Here is a 16,311-nt window from a genome sequence, read left to right as displayed (position 1 = left end):
GGGAGACGGGGAGACAAAGAGCGAGGGCGAAGGGATAGAGAGGAGGGGAGGGATGGAAGGAGGGGGGTGGGATTGGGCACACCAAGTGATAGTGGTGGAGGCGGCGGAAGGGGACGTATACACGATGGCGGTGGTGGTAGTAGTGACGGTGGTGGTGGGGGCGGACATGACGACAAGAAGAAGAAAGAAAAACACAGCACTAAAAGGACAGGACACACACTGGGGGACGACGGACGGCGACGGCGACGGCGACGGCGACGGCGACGGCGACGGCGACGGCGACGGCGACGGCGACGGCGACGGCGACGGCGACGGCGACGGCGAGAGGCAGGGACGCTGCTGCCGCGGACGGGGCCGGGGCGGCTGCGGCTGCTGCTGCTGCTGCTGCTGCTGGCTGGACTGCTGCTGGCTGGACTGCTGCTGCCACCGGAGGGCTGGCTGGCTGGCTGGCTGGCTGGCTGGCTGGCTGGCTGGCTGGCTGGCTGGCTGGCTGCGGGACCACTGCTGCAGACCGGGACCGGGAACTGCTGGCTGGCTGGCTGGCTGGCTGGCTGGCTGGCTGGCTGGCTGGCTGGCTGGCACCTGGAACCCCTAACACTTCGATTAGCGCGAAAAAGGCACAATCGAAGGGCGGTAACCTTGCGGTGTACCGCCGGAGATGACAGCCTTTCGTCGCGCCACAGGCGAGAATTTGTAGTGCCTCGCGCTATCGAGATGTAACGAGAGCTCCTGACGTTTCCGCAATCGGCGAACAGAATGGTGGCCGTCCATGTACCTGTCTCCTTACAAGAGAGCTATTGGCTGTCGAGTTAGATGGCAGACAGTCGCAACAACGCTCCTCTGCCGAGAAAAACGATGCATTTTGTGCGAGCAGCACCATACGGCTCGCGGCGCCGGCCGCTGCTGGGGTTAATTTACCGTTCCCTCCGGAAGATGGCGGGCCAAGTCCGGGTTGCCGCCTCCGGGCCCTCCTCTCCGTCTCCAACGAGCCCTCTTCCTCGGCTGTTGAAACCGCGAATGCGATCTGCGGAATGAGTGCTTTTTGCAGCCACAATGCAAGCCACACTTTACTTTCGCTCCTTCCAGGAGAGCCCTTAGTGCTAGCAAATACGGCAGCATTGTCACGCGCGGTCGACTGTCGCCGAGCAACTGAAGGACCACAGCTCAGACTGTCAGATGTTCTCCGGCGGTACACCGAAAGGTTACCGCCCTTCGATAGTGCAATTTTCGCGCTAATCGAAGTGTTAGGGGTTACAGGTGCCAGCCAGCCAGCCAGCCAGCCAGCCAGCCAGCCAGCCCAGCCCAGCCCAGCAGCAGCAGCAGCAGCAGCAGCAGCAGTTCCCGGTCCCGGCCTGCAGCAGTGGTCCCGCCGCCAGCCAGCCAGCCAGCAGCCCTCCGGTGCCAGCAGCCCTCCGGTGCCAGCAGCAGTCCAGCCAGCAGCAGCAGCAGCAGCAGCAGCAGCAGCAGCCGCAGCCGCCCCGGCCCCGTCCGCGGCAGCAGCGTTCCTGCCTCTCGCCGTCGCCGTCGCCGTTCGCCGTCGCCGTTCGCCGTCGCCGTCGCCGTCGCCGTCGCCGTCCGTCGTCCCCCAGTGTGTGTCCTGTCCTTTTAGTGCTGTGTTTTTTCTTTCTTCTCCTTGTCGTCATGTCTGCCCCCACCACCACCGTCACAACCACCACCACCGCCATTGTGTATACGTCCCCTTCCGCCGCCTCCACCACTCTCACTTGGTGTGCCCAGTCCCACCCCCCTCCTTCCATCCCTCCCCTCCTCTCTATCCCTTCGCCCTCGCTTTTTGTCGCCCCCTCTCCCGCCTCTTCCTCTCGTTCTGATCCCTTCCCCCCACTCCCCCAGCCTGTCACTGCCGCTCCGGCTCGGGTGGTGGCCCGTCGGGCCACTGCCCACGCCCAGCTCTCCCCGTCGCCATCGCCGTCACCGCCGCCACCACCACCACCGCCATCTTCATCGATTTCACCGTCGCCGTCACTGCCACCTTCGCCTGCACCGTCACAGTCATTATCTCCGGCGCCGACTGCTGCGTCCGTGCCGGGACCTGCCCCTTCCCACCACCTCCCCATTGTTCCCGTCCCTCTTATCACCACCCGCCCATCTGCCGCTGTCAAACGCCCTAGTGCCGCCCCCACTCCCTCTGCTCCTAAAAAGGCTCCACCCCGCCCCCCATCCCCACCCCAAAATGCCATGGACGTCTCCCCACCAGGCCCCACTCCCTCCTCCTCCTCCTCCTCCCCACCCGGTCTCTACAAATATCTCCTGTCCCGTCCCGATCCTTCATTCCTCGAGGCCCGGAATCTCTCCCTCCTCCTCCGCCAACATTTCCCTGGCGCCCCCATCTCTCTCCTTACTCCCAGACGGGATTCCGTTCTCATCTCCTCCCCCAGCCCAACCCTCCATACTGACATCCTCTCCCGCCTCCCCATCACCCGTTTTGGCCCTAACGCCTCCCTCACCCCTGCTCCCTCCCCATCTCCTACCCGCCAACCCCAACCCCCGCGTCGCCCGCCGACCCTCACCGCCGTGATCACTCGGCTTAGTCCGTCGATCACGGAGGAGGAGGTGTTGGCGGAGCTGAAGGCCCATCCCACCCTGGAGGTGCGGGCAGTCCGCCGCATTTTTAACGCGACCGGCCCCACCCGCCTTATGCGGGTGTTCTCTGAGGACGCCCCCTCCATTGACCGTCTCCTGAAGGAGGGTGCCCTCCTCTTCAATCAGCGGTACAAAGTCGACCCCTCCCGTTCCCCCCCTCAATCCCTGCGCTGCCAGAGATGTCTGCGCTACAATGCACACACAACAGCCGAGTGCCGCGAGGCCCCCACATGCCCGCATTGTCGCCAAGCGCACTTCCTCCGGCAGTGCCCCAACCTCCAATCCCCTCCCTCCTGTAATACCTGCAGCCGCCCCCACCCTACCTACTCCCAAAAGTGTAAAGCCCGGCCCCCTCCCACCACCCCTGAACTCACCGTCCCTGTCCGTCCCCTGGACGCCCCCACCCCTCCTGGCAATTCCCTTCGTCCCCCTCCCACTGCTGAGGACATCATCAGGTTCCTCACCATTGTCCTCCAAAACGTCCATCCCTTTCAGCGCCCCCACACCCTCCAACAGATCTCCCTCGCCGCCCGTTCCATATTCCACCTTAAAATGTACGCCACCTATTCCAATAACCAGGCCCATTTCACCTTCTCCCGCCTTGACACCCTCGTCTAAATCCTTATCATGGCACGACAGCATCGTATCCTTTTCAACAATATCCGCTCCCTTCCCGCCAACAAGAACCTTTTCCTGCACACCCTTGCTACCCACCGTGTGGATGCCTTCCTCCTCAATGAAACCTTCCTCCAACCCCACCACTCCATCCACACCTCCCCCTATCTCCTCCACCGCTCCGATAATCCCCTCCCAGTTGCGCGTGGCGGAGTTGCCATTGGCCACCACCGCCAGATCCCCGTTCGGCTCCAACCTCTCCTTCCCGACCCCACCGAACACCTGATCCTTAGTCTCTTCTTCCCTGGCCTTACCATTACCTGCGCCACCATCTATGTCCGCCCTAACGCCCCTCTTCCCTTCGACTTCCTCTCCCACATTGACCGTACCTTCTCCTCCTACGTGATCGCCGCCGACCTCAACATCCATAGTCGTTCCGCCGCCCAGTTACGGCGGTGGCATCGGTTCCTCTCCTCCCTTCAAGGCGACCTCATTCCCATCCCCCAGCACACCCGTCCCGAATCCAACTCCACTCCTGATGTTATCCTCTCCTCCCCCAACCTCCTTGGCCGCATAACGGTGGATGTCCTGGAACCTATTGGTAGCGACCATCTCCCTGTCCTCCTCACCGTATCGGACGGTCGTCGCCCTCGCCCCGACCCTCGTACTGATCCTCCCCCTAAGTATGTCCACGATTATTCCCGAGCCGACTGGAATGCCTACCGGGATACCCTCTCCACCCAGGTCGATAGCCACCCTCTCACCTACCACAACCCTGACGATGTCACCCATGCCGCCTCCTTTCTCCAGCAGACCTTGTCTGAGGCCGTGGAGGCCCACGTTCCTACTGTCGCCATCCACCCCCACCGTCCTACCTTCCCCCGCAGGCCGTTCTCCTCCTCCGTGAATCCCGTCGTCTCTACCGTGCCTTCCTCCGCACGCGTGACCCGGACACACTACGACGCCACCGGCAACTCCAGCGACACGTTCGTAATTTGCTCGCGGCTAAGAAACGCCGGGACTGGCGACAGACATGCACCCGTTTAAATGAAACCCTACCAATCAACTCGTCCAAGTTCTGGTCGGCCTTCCGTCGCCTTACCGGAACTAAACCCTCCCCCTACTATCCTCTTCTCCACGATGATCACCCCTTCCCTGACGCCCTTAGTAAGGCCAATCACTTTGCCTCCTACCTCTCCGATGTTTTCTCCATCCCCGATGATCCTCAGTTCGATTACTCCCTCTTCCCGGATATCCGCGATCGAACTGACACCTCTGTCCCTCCCCTCGCTCCTGGTTTCCAGTACTTGGACAACATTACACACACGGAACTCAATACCCCTATCACTACACAGGATCTCATTGATACACTCCGCACAAAACGCAACACCGCTCCTGGTCACGATCGTGCCACCTACCGTCACCTTCGTGAAGCTCCTGTCTCTTTCCTCTCCACCCTGGCCAGGCTCTACAATGTAGTCCTGTCCACCGGTTACTACCCCGACCTGTGGAAAACCTCCCGCATCCTCATGTTCCTTAAACCTAGCAAACCGCCGTCCGCCGTCTCCTCTTACCGTCCTATCAGCCTTACCTCGGTCTTCAGCAAGGTCCTGGAATCTATCCTCACCCGCCGCATCCACCAGCATCTCCGCCAGCACCGCCTCCTTCCCGTCACCCAGTGTGGCTTTCGGCCATCCTTCTCTTCCGACGATCTTCTCCTTCACCTCACTCATCTCCTCTCCGAACAGCTTAATTCCCGTCGCTCCGCCATCTTCCTCTCCCTTGACCTCGAACGCGCTTATGACCGCGTCTGGCATTCCGGTCTCCTCTTCAAGCTCCAAACCTTTGCCCTTCCCATTAACTACGTCCGTCTGATCGGTTCCTTTCTCTCCCGCCGTCCTTCCTATGTCACCATCCATAACACAGATTCCTACACTTTTTTTCCCTCCGCCGGTGTGCCCCAAGGCTCCGTCCTCTCCCCCCTTCTGTACCTTTTGTACACGGCGGACATGCCGCCGCCGTCACCCCCCGTCCACCTTCTCCAGTTTGCCGATGACACTGCCTTCCTCGCTCTTGCCCCCACCCTACAACGCTCCCAACGCCTTCTCCAATCCCATCTTGACCGCTTCACTGCTTGGTGCAACCAGTGGTTGCTTAAGGTCAATCCCTCCAAAACCCAGGCGATCATTGTAGGCAAAACCACCCCTTCCTTCCGCCTCCTTGATTTCTATCTCACCGTTTATGGCCGTCCTATCGCTCTCACCCCCACCCTTAAGTACCTTGGCGTCACCCTCGACCGTCGCCTCTCCTGGACTCCCCATCTCCAGACAATCCAAGCCAAGGCACGTTCCCGACTCCGTCTCCTCAAGCTCCTTTCCGGCCGAACGTGGGGTCTGGACCCCTCCACCATCCTCCACACCTATAAGTCCCTCATCCGCCCTATCCTCTGTTACGCCCATCCAGCCTGGATCTCCGCCCCCCCTTCCTTTTATAAATCCCTCCAAATCCTTGAACGCCATGCTCTCCGCCTTGCCTATCGCATCCGTCTCCCCTCCCCCACGCGGATCCTGTATGATCTTATCCCCTTCCCTCACCTCCTCCTCTTCCTCGAAAGGATACGAATCCTCTACACCTCCCGTAAACTCGATCCTCCCCACCCGCTCGTCTCCCCGATCCTCTCCCACCCCCGCCCGCTGCCGCGCCTGTACTCTCATGTCCCACCCGGTCTCCATCTCTCCACCCTCCTCACCCTCTCCCAAGGTGGCTTCCGCCAGCTCCCCCTCCCTGATGATGCCCTCCTCCCCTCCATCTACCCCTCCTACCAACTTTGATCCTCCCGCCCTCCTCCCGTGCTTGCTCCTCCGGGCACCCTCCCTCCCTTCTCTTCCTTTTTCCTCCCTCCTCCTTTTCTCTCCCCTTCTCCCCCGGGCCTCCCCTCCCCTGTACCTCTCCCTCTTGGCCCCGTCTCCCCCGCCGTTGGCATCCTATTCTCCCCTCTCCCCCCACCTCCCCCCTGTTCCACTCTTGGCAGGTCCCCGGACTCGCACACGCTACGTGGACTTTCGCGCGCCGGAGATCGCCGCCATCAGTGTCTTGTGTGTGCCGTCGTGTTTCGTGTTCAGTGTTTCCCGTCACGCTCCGTTGTTCACCAGTGCCATCGTCTTCTTCAGTGTCTGTGCGTCGTCTCCACAGTTTGAAGTGTGGTTTATCGTCAAGTGTGAACGGCTCCGTGTTTGTCTCTTTGTGTCTCCTATTTTATCGCCCACCGTTTTGTGACTTTTCTGTTTTTCTCCTGTTTCTTGTGCTTCTGTCGCATTTGGCTGAAGAGCAGCGTAGTGTGCTGCTGCCAGCCTGCTTATTGTATAGGCATTAAAATGACAATAAAGTAAAAAAAAAAAAAAAAAAATCAGATGTTCTAAGAGAGCTGGATGCACTCGTGAGTGTTGTGCGCGACGAACAAACAGGACGTCAGTGAACTCCAAGAACGAACATCAGCCAGCACGTTCGACATTCGACGCCGAGTAACAGAAGACACTTAAAAGGTAACACTTCTTTTTGCTTCTCCTTCCGAGTAGGACGTGGAAAGCTCGATCGAATATTTGTGCAAATTTTCATTCGGAATATGGACATATTTTCTTCGCGCATAAGAGAGAAAAATAAAGTCTCATTCATGACAACATTTCAGCTGTGTCGGGTTGATTTCGAAGATGCAGATTAATTGTGCGGTATTTGGTAAACGATTGATACCTTGTAGCAATCTTGGCTTAGACGTGGATTAGGTAAAGATAAAACTAAATTGCTTTTTGTTTGTAAACACAACACGTCAGGTGTGTAACAAAGCGATGGGAAACAAGGAAGTCTCTTTTCTGTGAATGTAGTGATGCAACAACGAATTCACTGAGGGCTACCCGTTTCTGCAATTAGTAATTTATTGAAACTGCCGCTATTACGCGTCTGTCAATGTAGAACTGTGTGTGTTACAGAAGGCACTGTTCGGATATTTTGTCAGTGAGTAGGGAGAAATTGTGTTTTTAATTACACTTGTTACAGAAGAGAGAGAGAGAGAGAGAGAGAGAGAGAGAAAAGAAGAGTTTTATGTTATTTCCATTCCATTCGAAACCTATCTGTTCTCACTCCAAGGGCGCCCATACGACAGACAGTTTGTACAGGGGGTGGGGGACGGCTGAATCTGGAGGTATGGTGTACTTTTAATATTTTGGAAGACGAATAGCGAGCTTGTAAAGAGGCCATAAACAGATTTGAAGTTCCGAACCTGGTAAAGACGTGTGTAATACAGACCTTTTGACTCGATTTCTTGCAAGAAAAACACCTGATAACATTGCGTTTTCTACTTTCCCTGGGAGCCCCGAGTACAGGCGAAACACAACACCTGCGACGACAAGACATTCCTTACAGAAAGTAAACGCTCACTGTCGTGGCCTAATAAACAGCCTACAGCGGTTCTCGTCCCATCACCGAATTTGAGCAACGCTGGCCCCCGTTGTCAGTGTGGCCGCCCGGGAGCACAAGTGGCTGTTGCCTAGAATTTCTCTTCCCCGTTTTCGGTACAGTTGGCCACGTCATTTCACATCCCCGCAAGCTCCTCAAGTGCCGCAAGTCTGCAAGTCTCGGGACGCTACGCTAGACGCTTGCTGCCGGCCCCCTCATGTACCTGGCCACAGACGACAAAGCGTTCGGCTGGGCGACGCCTCGTGTACGCCGGCTCGCGCCACCGCGGTCGCCGCGCGTGCAGGGAATGCCGCGCCGTCCAATTGCGTTTGGCGCGCATTCCCCTGATGGACAGAGAAAGCCAAAAGTCGCCGTTCGGCCATTAATGTGGATGTCGTACCAGAGTTAGACCGCTTGTGCCATCTCGCGGCTGCCGCTGCTACTACTGGTGCGCGTCCCCCGCGCTTATCGAACAGACAGTGTGCTCTGGCTCTGGGTTTGACGCCAGGTCGACGCAGACGTGTGGTACGCGCGTAGCGCGAGTGCTGCTGCGTTTGGCAGTCCCTTGCGGAAGACGTTGCTGGCCGAGTGCTCAGACGCACTAGTTACCGACTGCTACCACAGAATACTGCGTTTGCAATTGAAATAGACACCGGGACAGCGCGAACGCAAGTCCCGACTACCAAAAATTATGCGCCCGAGTTACTCACATTTGGAGTAATCGCGGGGGTCAGCTCGACCGAAGTGCAATGGAAGAGCCTCACCCCGGAGGAACCGCCTTCATGATCACGGTATCCCCTACGCCAGGTAAGTATGCTTTCGTCGCGCCACAGGCGAGAATTTGTAGTGCCTCGCGCTATCGAGATGTAACGAGAGCTCCTGACGTTTCCGCAATCGGCGAACAGAATGGTGGCCGTCCATGTACCTGTCTCCTTACAAGAGAGCTATTGGCTGTCGAGTTAGATGGCAGACAGTCGCAACAACGCTCCTCTGCCGAGAAAAACGATGCATTTTGTGCGAGCAGCACCATACGGCTCGCGGCGCCGGCCGCTGCTGGGGTTAATTTACCGTTCCCTCCGGAAGATGGCGGGCCAAGTCCGGGTTGCCGCCTCCGGGCCCTCCTCTCCGTCTCCAACGAGCCCTCTTCCTCGGCTGTTGAAACCGCGAATGCGATCTGCGGAATGAGTGCTTTTTGCAGCCACAATGCAAGCCACACTTTACTTTCGCTCCTTCCAGGAGAGCCCTTAGTGCTAGCAAATACGGCAGCATTGTCACGCGCGGTCGACTGTCGCCGAGCAACTGAAGGACCACAGCTCAGACTGTCAGATGTTCTAAGAGAGCTGGATGCACTCGTGAGTGTTGTGCGCGACGAACAAACAGGACGTCAGTGAACTCCAAGAACGAACATCAGCCAGCACGTTCGACATTCGACGCCGAGTAACAGAAGACACTTAAAAGGTAACACTTCTTTTTGCTTCTCCTTCCGAGTAGGACGTGGAAAGCTCGATCGAATATTTGTGCAAATTTTCATTCGGAATATGGACATATTTTCTTCGCGCATAAGAGAGAAAAATAAAGTCTCATTCATGACAACATTTCAGCTGTGTCGGGTTGATTTCGAAGATGCAGATTAATTGTGCGGTATTTGGTAAACGATTGATACCTTGTAGCAATCTTGGCTTAGACGTGGATTAGGTAAAGATAAAACTAAATTGCTTTTTGTTTGTAAACACAACACGTCAGGTGTGTAACAAAGCGATGGGAAACAAGGAAGTCTCTTTTCTGTGAATGTAGTGATGCAACAACGAATTCACTGAGGGCTACCCGTTTCTGCAATTAGTAATTTATTGAAACTGCCGCTATTACGCGTCTGTCAATGTAGAACTGTGTGTGTTACAGAAGGCACTGTTCGGATATTTTGTCAGTGAGTAGGGAGAAATTGTGTTTTTAATTACACTTGTTACAGAAGAGAGAGAGAGAGAGAGAGAGAGAGAGAGAGAAAAGAAGAGTTTTATGTTATTTCCATTCCATTCGAAACCTATCTGTTCTCACTCCAAGGGCGCCCATACGACAGACAGTTTGTACAGGGGGTGGGGGACGGCTGAATCTGGAGGTATGGTGTACTTTTAATATTTTGGAAGACGAATAGCGAGCTTGTAAAGAGGCCATAAACAGATTTGAAGTTCCGAACCTGGTAAAGACGTGTGTAATACAGACCTTTTGACTCGATTTCTTGCAAGAAAAACACCTGATAACATTGCGTTTTCTACTTTCCCTGGGAGCCCCGAGTACAGGCGAAACACAACACCTGCGACGACAAGACATTCCTTACAGAAAGTAAACGCTCACTGTCGTGGCCTAATAAACAGCCTACAGCGGTTCTCGTCCCATCACCGAATTTGAGCAACGCTGGCCCCCGTTGTCAGTGTGGCCGCCCGGGAGCACAAGTGGCTGTTGCCTAGAATTTCTCTTCCCCGTTTTCGGTACAGTTGGCCACGTCATTTCACATCCCCGCAAGCTCCTCAAGTGCCGCAAGTCTGCAAGTCTCGGGACGCTACGCTAGACGCTTGCTGCCGGCCCCCTCATGTACCTGGCCACAGACGACAAAGCGTTCGGCTGGGCGACGCCTCGTGTACGCCGGCTCGCGCCACCGCGGTCGCCGCGCGTGCAGGGAATGCCGCGCCGTCCAATTGCGTTTGGCGCGCATTCCCCTGATGGACAGAGAAAGCCAAAAGTCGCCGTTCGGCCATTAATGTGGATGTCGTACCAGAGTTAGACCGCTTGTGCCATCTCGCGGCTGCCGCTGCTACTACTGGTGCGCGTCCCCCGCGCTTATCGAACAGACAGTGTGCTCTGGCTCTGGGTTTGACGCCAGGTCGACGCAGACGTGTGGTACGCGCGTAGCGCGAGTGCTGCTGCGTTTGGCAGTCCCTTGCGGAAGACGTTGCTGGCCGAGTGCTCAGACGCACTAGTTACCGACTGCTACCACAGAATACTGCGTTTGCAATTGAAATAGACACCGGGACAGCGCGAACGCAAGTCCCGACTACCAAAAATTATGCGCCCGAGTTACTCACATTTGGAGTAATCGCGGGGGTCAGCTCGACCGAAGTGCAATGGAAGAGCCTCACCCCGGAGGAACCGCCTTCATGATCACGGTATCCCCTACGCCAGGTAAGTATGCTTTCGTCGCGCCACAGGCGAGAATTTGTAGTGCCTCGCGCTATCGAGATGTAACGAAAGCTCCTGACGTTTCCGCAATCGGCGAACAGAATGGTGGCCGTCCATGTACCTGTCTCCTTACAAGAGAGCTATTGGCTGTCGAGTTAGATGGCAGACAGTCGCAACAACGCTCCTCTGCCGAGAAAAACGATGCATTTTGTGCGAGCAGCACCATACGGCTCGCGGCGCCGGCCGCTGCTGGGGTTAATTTACCGTTCCCTCCGGAAGATGGCGGGCCAAGTCCGGGTTGCCGCCTCCGGGCCCTCCTCTCCGTCTCCAACGAGCCCTCTTCCTCGGCTGTTGAAACCGCGAATGCGATCTGCGGAATGAGTGCTTTTTGCAGCCACAATGCAAGCCACACTTTACTTTCGCTCCTTCCAGGAGAGCCCTTAGTGCTAGCAAATACGGCAGCATTGTCACGCGCGGTCGACTGTCGCCGAGCAACTGAAGGACCACAGCTCAGACTGTCAGATGTTCTAAGAGAGCTGGATGCACTCGTGAGTGTTGTGCGCGACGAACAAACAGGACGTCAGTGAACTCCAAGAACGAACATCAGCCAGCACGTTCGACATTCGACGCCGAGTAACAGAAGACACTTAAAAGGTAACACTTCTTTTTGCTTCTCCTTCCGAGTAGGACGTGGAAAGCTCGATCGAATATTTGTGCAAATTTTCATTCGGAATATGGACATATTTTCTTCGCGCATAAGAGAGAAAAATAAAGTCTCATTCATGACAACATTTCAGCTGTGTCGGGTTGATTTCGAAGATGCAGATTAATTGTGCGGTATTTGGTAAACGATTGATACCTTGTAGCAATCTTGGCTTAGACGTGGATTAGGTAAAGATAAAACTAAATTGCTTTTTGTTTGTAAACACAACACGTCAGGTGTGTAACAAAGCGATGGGAAACAAGGAAGTCTCTTTTCTGTGAATGTAGTGATGCAACAACGAATTCACTGAGGGCTACCCGTTTCTGCAATTAGTAATTTATTGAAACTGCCGCTATTACGCGTCTGTCAATGTAGAACTGTGTGTGTTACAGAAGGCACTGTTCGGATATTTTGTCAGTGAGTAGGGAGAAATTGTGTTTTTAATTACACTTGTTACAGAAGAGAGAGAGAGAGAGAGAGAGAGAGAGAGAGAAAAGAAGAGTTTTATGTTATTTCCATTCCATTCGAAACCTATCTGTTCTCACTCCAAGGGCGCCCATACGACAGACAGTTTGTACAGGGGGTGGGGGACGGCTGAATCTGGAGGTATGGTGTACTTTTAATATTTTGGAAGACGAATAGCGAGCTTGTAAAGAGGCCATAAACAGATTTGAAGTTCCGAACCTGGTAAAGACGTGTGTAATACAGACCTTTTGACTCGATTTCTTGCAAGAAAAACACCTGATAACATTGCGTTTTCTACTTTCCCTGGGAGCCCCGAGTACAGGCGAAACACAACACCTGCGACGACAAGACATTCCTTACAGAAAGTAAACGCTCACTGTCGTGGCCTAATAAACAGCCTACAGCGGTTCTCGTCCCATCACCGAATTTGAGCAACGCTGGCCCCCGTTGTCAGTGTGGCCGCCCGGGAGCACAAGTGGCTGTTGCCTAGAATTTCTCTTCCCCGTTTTCGGTACAGTTGGCCACGTCATTTCACATCCCCGCAAGCTCCTCAAGTGCCGCAAGTCTGCAAGTCTCGGGACGCTACGCTAGACGCTTGCTGCCGGCCCCCTCATGTACCTGGCCACAGACGACAAAGCGTTCGGCTGGGCGACGCCTCGTGTACGCCGGCTCGCGCCACCGCGGTCGCCGCGCGTGCAGGGAATGCCGCGCCGTCCAATTGCGTTTGGCGCGCATTCCCCTGATGGACAGAGAAAGCCAAAAGTCGCCGTTCGGCCATTAATGTGGATGTCGTACCAGAGTTAGACCGCTTGTGCCATCTCGCGGCTGCCGCTGCTACTACTGGTGCGCGTCCCCCGCGCTTATCGAACAGACAGTGTGCTCTGGCTCTGGGTTTGACGCCAGGTCGACGCAGACGTGTGGTACGCGCGTAGCGCGAGTGCTGCTGCGTTTGGCAGTCCCTTGCGGAAGACGTTGCTGGCCGAGTGCTCAGACGCACTAGTTACCGACTGCTACCACAGAATACTGCGTTTGCAATTGAAATAGACACCGGGACAGCGCGAACGCAAGTCCCGACTACCAAAAATTATGCGCCCGAGTTACTCACATTTGGAGTAATCGCGGGGGTCAGCTCGACCGAAGTGCAATGGAAGAGCCTCACCCCGGAGGAACCGCCTTCATGATCACGGTATCCCCTACGCCAGGTAAGTATGCTTTCGTCGCGCCACAGGCGAGAATTTGTAGTGCCTCGCGCTATCGAGATGTAACGAGAGCTCCTGACGTTTCCGCAATCGGCGAACAGAATGGTGGCCGTCCATGTACCTGTCTCCTTACAAGAGAGCTATTGGCTGTCGAGTTAGATGGCAGACAGTCGCAACAACGCTCCTCTGCCGAGAAAAACGATGCATTTTGTGCGAGCAGCACCATACGGCTCGCGGCGCCGGCCGCTGCTGGGGTTAATTTACCGTTCCCTCCGGAAGATGGCGGGCCAAGTCCGGGTTGCCGCCTCCGGGCCCTCCTCTCCGTCTCCAACGAGCCCTCTTCCTCGGCTGTTGAAACCGCGAATGCGATCTGCGGAATGAGTGCTTTTTGCAGCCACAATGCAAGCCACACTTTACTTTCGCTCCTTCCAGGAGAGCCCTTAGTGCTAGCAAATACGGCAGCATTGTCACGCGCGGTCGACTGTCGCCGAGCAACTGAAGGACCACAGCTCAGACTGTCAGATGTTCTAAGAGAGCTGGATGCACTCGTGAGTGTTGTGCGCGACGAACAAACAGGACGTCAGTGAACTCCAAGAACGAACATCAGCCAGCACGTTCGACATTCGACGCCGAGTAACAGAAGACACTTAAAAGGTAACACTTCTTTTTGCTTCTCCTTCCGAGTAGGACGTGGAAAGCTCGATCGAATATTTGTGCAAATTTTCATTCGGAATATGGACATATTTTCTTCGCGCATAAGAGAGAAAAATAAAGTCTCATTCATGACAACATTTCAGCTGTGTCGGGTTGATTTCGAAGATGCAGATTAATTGTGCGGTATTTGGTAAACGATTGATACCTTGTAGCAATCTTGGCTTAGACGTGGATTAGGTAAAGATAAAACTAAATTGCTTTTTGTTTGTAAACACAACACGTCAGGTGTGTAACAAAGCGATGGGAAACAAGGAAGTCTCTTTTCTGTGAATGTAGTGATGCAACAACGAATTCACTGAGGGCTACCCGTTTCTGCAATTAGTAATTTATTGAAACTGCCGCTATTACGCGTCTGTCAATGTAGAACTGTGTGTGTTACAGAAGGCACTGTTCGGATATTTTGTCAGTGAGTAGGGAGAAATTGTGTTTTTAATTACACTTGTTACAGAAGAGAGAGAGAGAGAGAGAGAGAGAGAGAGAGAAAAGAAGAGTTTTATGTTATTTCCATTCCATTCGAAACCTATCTGTTCTCACTCCAAGGGCGCCCATACGACAGACAGTTTGTACAGGGGGTGGGGGACGGCTGAATCTGGAGGTATGGTGTACTTTTAATATTTTGGAAGACGAATAGCGAGCTTGTAAAGAGGCCATAAACAGATTTGAAGTTCCGAACCTGGTAAAGACGTGTGTAATACAGACCTTTTGACTCGATTTCTTGCAAGAAAAACACCTGATAACATTGCGTTTTCTACTTTCCCTGGGAGCCCCGAGTACAGGCGAAACACAACACCTGCGACGACAAGACATTCCTTACAGAAAGTAAACGCTCACTGTCGTGGCCTAATAAACAGCCTACAGCGGTTCTCGTCCCATCACCGAATTTGAGCAACGCTGGCCCCCGTTGTCAGTGTGGCCGCCCGGGAGCACAAGTGGCTGTTGCCTAGAATTTCTCTTCCCCGTTTTCGGTACAGTTGGCCACGTCATTTCACATCCCCGCAAGCTCCTCAAGTGCCGCAAGTCTGCAAGTCTCGGGACGCTACGCTAGACGCTTGCTGCCGGCCCCCTCATGTACCTGGCCACAGACGACAAAGCGTTCGGCTGGGCGACGCCTCGTGTACGCCGGCTCGCGCCACCGCGGTCGCCGCGCGTGCAGGGAATGCCGCGCCGTCCAATTGCGTTTGGCGCGCATTCCCCTGATGGACAGAGAAAGCCAAAAGTCGCCGTTCGGCCATTAATGTGGATGTCGTACCAGAGTTAGACCGCTTGTGCCATCTCGCGGCTGCCGCTGCTACTACTGGTGCGCGTCCCCCGCGCTTATCGAACAGACAGTGTGCTCTGGCTCTGGGTTTGACGCCAGGTCGACGCAGACGTGTGGTACGCGCGTAGCGCGAGTGCTGCTGCGTTTGGCAGTCCCTTGCGGAAGACGTTGCTGGCCGAGTGCTCAGACGCACTAGTTACCGACTGCTACCACAGAATACTGCGTTTGCAATTGAAATAGACACCGGGACAGCGCGAACGCAAGTCCCGACTACCAAAAATTATGCGCCCGAGTTACTCACATTTGGAGTAATCGCGGGGGTCAGCTCGACCGAAGTGCAATGGAAGAGCCTCACCCCGGAGGAACCGCCTTCATGATCACGGTATCCCCTACGCCAGGTAAGTATGCTTTCGTCGCGCCACAGGCGAGAATTTGTAGTGCCTCGCGCTATCGAGATGTAACGAGAGCTCCTGACGTTTCCGCAATCGGCGAACAGAATGGTGGCCGTCCATGTACCTGTCTCCTTACAAGAGAGCTATTGGCTGTCGAGTTAGATGGCAGACAGTCGCAACAACGCTCCTCTGCCGAGAAAAACGATGCATTTTGTGCGAGCAGCACCATACGGCTCGCGGCGCCGGCCGCTGCTGGGGTTAATTTACCGTTCCCTCCGGAAGATGGCGGGCCAAGTCCGGGTTGCCGCCTCCGGGCCCTCCTCTCCGTCTCCAACGAGCCCTCTTCCTCGGCTGTTGAAACCGCGAATGCGATCTGCGGAATGAGTGCTTTTTGCAGCCACAATGCAAGCCACACTTTACTTTCGCTCCTTCCAGGAGAGCCCTTAGTGCTAGCAAATACGGCAGCATTGTCACGCGCGGTCGACTGTCGCCGAGCAACTGAAGGACCACAGCTCAGACTGTCAGATGTTCTAAGAGAGCTGGATGCACTCGTGAGTGTTGTGCGCGACGAACAAACAGGACGTCAGTGAACTCCAAGAACGAACATCAGCCAGCACGTTCGACATTCGACGCCGAGTAACAGAAGACACTTAAAAGGTAACACTTCTTTTTGCTTCTCCTTCCGAGTAGGACGTGGAAAGCTCGATCGAATATTTGTGCAAATTTTCATTCGGAATATGGACA

The 16,311-nt window shown here is 55.2% G+C and overlaps 4 non-coding genes across 4 annotated transcripts; all 4 read right to left on the bottom strand.

The window, feature by feature from the left end:
• Window positions 1-8,316: 8,316 nt before the first annotated feature.
• Window positions 8,317-8,480, bottom strand: LOC124778119. Its single transcript, XR_007015847.1, has one exon. It is a non-coding gene; the product is annotated as a U1 spliceosomal RNA (small nuclear RNA).
• Window positions 8,481-10,683: 2,203 nt separating this feature from the next.
• Window positions 10,684-10,847, bottom strand: LOC124778118. Its single transcript, XR_007015846.1, has one exon. It is a non-coding gene; the product is annotated as a U1 spliceosomal RNA (small nuclear RNA).
• A 2,203-nt stretch (window positions 10,848-13,050) lies between these two features.
• On the bottom strand, window positions 13,051-13,214 carry LOC124778117. Its single transcript, XR_007015845.1, has one exon. It is a non-coding gene; the product is annotated as a U1 spliceosomal RNA (small nuclear RNA).
• A 2,203-nt stretch (window positions 13,215-15,417) lies between these two features.
• Window positions 15,418-15,581, bottom strand: LOC124778115. Its single transcript, XR_007015844.1, has one exon. It is a non-coding gene; the product is annotated as a U1 spliceosomal RNA (small nuclear RNA).
• Window positions 15,582-16,311: the final 730 nt, after the last annotated feature.

This window comes from Schistocerca piceifrons, chromosome 2, assembly GCF_021461385.2.
Source record: "Schistocerca piceifrons isolate TAMUIC-IGC-003096 chromosome 2, iqSchPice1.1, whole genome shotgun sequence".
In the NCBI taxonomy this organism is placed as follows: Eukaryota; Metazoa; Arthropoda; class Insecta; order Orthoptera; family Acrididae; genus Schistocerca; species Schistocerca piceifrons.
The sequence above is the reverse complement of the archived record's forward strand: the minus strand, read 5'-3'. Positions and strand labels throughout refer to the sequence as shown.